Source organism: Convolutriloba macropyga, unplaced genomic scaffold (genome assembly GCF_964194025.1).
Source record: "Convolutriloba macropyga unplaced genomic scaffold, txConMacr16.3 SCAFFOLD_322, whole genome shotgun sequence".
Classification (NCBI taxonomy): domain Eukaryota; kingdom Metazoa; phylum Xenacoelomorpha; order Acoela; family Convolutidae; genus Convolutriloba; species Convolutriloba macropyga.
This window is the reverse complement of record NW_027450136.1, coordinates 161,484-165,809: the sequence shown is the minus strand read 5'-3', so window position 1 is coordinate 165,809 and position 4,326 is coordinate 161,484. Positions and strand designations below refer to the sequence as shown.

At 42.0% G+C, this 4,326-nt stretch overlaps 1 pseudogene; it reads right to left on the bottom strand.

Annotated features, from left to right (window-relative positions):
• Positions 1-1,036: 1,036 nt before the first annotated feature.
• LOC142355632 (5.8S ribosomal RNA) lies at positions 1,037-1,188 on the bottom strand (annotated as a pseudogene).
• Positions 1,189-4,326: the final 3,138 nt, after the last annotated feature.

Below are 4,326 nucleotides of genomic sequence, written 5' to 3'. Positions count from 1 at the left end.
GCTCAACAACATTAAATTTGTTCAGCAAGACTTTCACATGTTGATGTTTTGGCTTTCGCCTACTAGAAGCAACATAATACTCGTCTTGTTAGCTCATTCAATGAGAATAGCTTTTCCCGTTGAGAATTTTTGCCTTCAATTGGCGTTGTAGTGAGTTTGGCTACTCAGATCACCAAATACTTGTGACAATTCGAACCAGAAATGTTTTCAATTTTCACATGCTGATGTTTCGGATTCAACCTACTAGAAGCAGCATAATACTTGTATTCAACAATTTCTGTATCAAATCCCAGTTTTCTCTGGTGCATCTTTGCCAAACTATTCCAAACTGCCTGAGTCTGAATACCAATTACAGGTACTAGTAAATGCACGTTACTAAGGACTATATAGTTCTAGGTTACTGTACACAACGACGTTCACATGTTGATGTTTCAGCTGCCGCTTACTAGAAACAACATAATACTTATCGTGCATACCTTTCCATAACTTGTCCTTTTCAGATGCATTAGTTTCCCTTTGTCTTGGCTTCTACAGTCAGACTGGCTACTAGTAACAGCACAGTACTAATCACATATCGTTCTACAGTTTGCAGACAACTTTCACATGTTGATGTTTCAGCTTTCGCCTACTAGAAACAACATAATACTCGCTGTATACATTTGTAGTTCTCTATGTAACTTTCATGTGAAGAAGTTTCGCCAGTCTTTTTGACTGTCTCAAATCTGAGTCATGCTTAGGCTACTAGTTGCTTCATAGTACTTATCGCCTCGAGATCATTGAACAAAACTTGATTTTCACATGTTGCTGTTTCAGCTTCCGCTTACTAGAAACAACATAATACTAGTCTCATTAAGTTCCGTCTCTTTGCAATTTTCTTATGAAGAAAATTCGCCATCACAATGACTCCAGCAGTTCTTGATCAAGGAATGCAATCATTGATCAGAATGCTATTATTTGAATCGGTTCTGCTTTAAGTGTTCCAATTTTATTGGAAGCACCAACAATAGAACATCAATGTGTTCAATCGAGAGTTATATAACCCTGAATCGGACGCAGTCAACAGCCGAAGCCGAGACCGCCTTTTGCGTTAGAGAGGTCGGTAAACAAATCTTGCGATTCATACCGAATTAACACATATAGCTGTGCTCCTCTTCGTAAAGCGAGCCAAGTGATCCCCTGTTGAAGGATGTATTTGGACCAATCTAGTAGCATTTGGTTTCCAACAAGCTCTCCCAAGTTAGCTTACTTATTGGGCTTTTCAACCAATTCGGTTGGCTACAAGCATCATCAAAGTACTAGCCACAGTTTGATCGCAAAATTCTACGACTTTCACATGTTGATGTTTCGGCTTGCGCTTAGCCTACTATAAGCAACATAATACTAGTCATATCATAGAGCGTGATCAGCTTGTGACGTTCTCATGATGAAGTTTCACCAACAGTGTCTCACTTCGAGCTTAAATCCAGCTACTAGTAACTACACAGTACTGACTGCAACGATAACTTTTATCTATACCTTTCACATGCTGCGCTTTCGGCCAGGGCCTACTAACGTCAACATAATACTCGATATAAACTTTTGTTCATGATGCAGCTTCCCCATGCAGAAGTTTCGCCTTCAAATGCTCTCTTGGCCATATGACGTAAGAAAAGGTTACTAGTAACATCACAGTACTAGCCACAGTTTGATTGCAAAATTCTACGACTTTCACATGTTGATGTTTCGGCTTGCGCTTAGCCTACTAGAAGCAACATAATACTAGTCATATCATAGAGCGTGATCAGCTTGTGACGTTCTCATGATGAAGTTTCACCAACAGTGTCTCATTTCGAGCTTAAATCCAGCTACTAGTAACTACACAGTACTGACTGCAACGCTAACTTTTATCTATACCTTTCACATGCTGCGCTTTCGGCCAGGGCCTACTAACGTCAACATAATACTCGATATAAACTTTTGTTCATGATGCAGCTTCCCCATGCAGAAGTTTCGCCTTCAAATGCTCTCTTGGCCATATGACGTAACACAAGGTTACTAGTAACATCACAGTACTAGCCACAATTTGATCGCAAAATTCTACGACTTTCACATGTTGATGTTTCGGCTTGCGCTTAGCCTACTAGAAGCAACATAATACTAGTCATATCATGGAGCGTGATCAGCTTGTGACGTTCTCATGATGAAGTTTCACCAACAGTGTCTCATTTCGAGCTTAAATCCAGCTACTAGTAACTACACAGTACTGACTGCAACGATAACTTTTATCTATACCTTTCACATGCTGCGCTTTCGGCCAGGGCCTACTAATGTCAACATAATACTCGATATAAACTTTTGTTCATGATGCAGCTTCCCCATGCAGAAGTTTCGCCTTCAAATGCTCTCTTGGCCATATGACGTAACACAAGGTTACTAGTAACATCACAGTACTAGCCACAATTTGATCGCAAAATTCTACGACTTTCACATGTTGATGTTTCGGCTTGCGCTTAGCCTACTAGAAGCAACATAATACTAGTCATATCATAGAGCTTGATCAGCTTGTGACATTCTCATGATGAAGTTTCACCAACAGTGTCTCATTTTGAGCTTAAATCCAGCTACTAGTAACTACACAGTACTGACTGCAACAATAACTTTTATCTATACCTTTCACATGCTGCGTTTTCGGCCAAGGCCTACTAACGTCAACATAATACTCGATATAAAATTTTGATCATGATGCAGCTTTCCCATGCAGAAGTTTCGCCTTCAAATGCTCTCTTGGCCATATGACGGAACACCAGGTTACTAGTAACATCACAGTACTAGCCACAGTTTGATTGCAAAATTCTACGACTTTCACATGTTGATGTTTCGGCTTGCGCTTAGCCTACTAGAAGCAACATAATACTAGTCATATCATAGAGCGTGATCAGCTTGTGACGTTCTCATGATGAAGTTTCACCAATAGTGTTTCATTCGAATTGGTTCTGCTTTAAGCTCTCCAATTGTTTTGGATGAACCAGTTTTGCCCTTCGAAGCCACTTTTGTGAGCTTTTGTGGGTCTTTACCAAGAGGATATACCTCAAGGCCTCTTTCAATTCCTTTAAGTTCTTTCAACTCCTTTACAGTTTCTAGGTTCACATAGCTGCAAACCTTATTTCTAGTTTTAAGTCTGGCCAACTTGGGGAGAGTTGGTGCAGACCGTGACCAATTCTAGTAGGATGCCACAACAAGAATGTGATCAACTTAGCTTGTCGATGAACCTGCCCCACATTCAAACAACTCTATCGCCTTTTCCTCGTATAGTTATATGCGAGGGCCTCTCATAGAGAGCGCTGTTAGCAACCTTTTCCACATAGACGATAAAGTTGTGAGTGTTTTGCACATGGCTGTTGTCATCACCACGTGACGAGTCAACTCAGCTTGACTCTCTACACTCCGACAAGCTTTGCACATACGCCTTTAGTTCAGTATGTGTCTTTAATCTGACTCCGGTGCCTCAAGCCGGAAAAATTGTCAGATTATGATCATTATCGGTTAGTCATCCCGATGCAAGATCGTATCGTACTGTCTTTGTCTACCTCCAGATTCCGAAGAACAGGAGGAGACTCTCCCAGACCTACATATCTGGGAGAATGTTCAGAGGGCGAGAAGCTGTGGATTACTCTCCCCTAAGAACTGACTAAACTTTACCCTCGTCCAAGGTAAGTTTATTTTAGCTAGCCTTCTATGTAAAGGATCTGAGGCTAAGCTGTGTTTTTTCGAGCCTTTGGCTCGGAGCAAGTTCAGTGGGCGCCCCGAGTAGCTCAACTCTTTCCCACTGAACAGCGCAACGCTCTGTCACTCGCTGGGATTTTTGCGTGTCGGTTCTAACCACGCGACTTGTGGACCTTTTTAGGCCTTTCTCATTCACAAGTCTATAGCTGGGCTTCTATAACCCAGCTTCTGAGATCTAGATAGCTGCAGTTCTGCTAGGCTGCTTTTGCTAACTAGTCTCCCTTTAAGCAGTCCCTTGCCATGACTGCTGAACTATGTATCCACACAAGTAGTTTTTGAGCTCGATACATAATTCGAGATTGGTTGCCAAGCAATCTCTAGCGACAGAGCGTCATGCGCACTACAGACATGGCCTCTACCAGCAGCCATGCCCGAAGGAATCAATCACTGATCCTTCCGCAGGTTCCCCTACGGAAACCTTGTTACGACTTTTACTTCCTCTAGACAATTAAGCTCGATCCGCTTCATCCCGTTGCCGGAGACCGAAGTCCCAACAGTAGGAATTTGCAATTCTTGCTTAACTATCCAATCAGTAGTAGCGACGGGCGGTGTGTACAAAGGGCA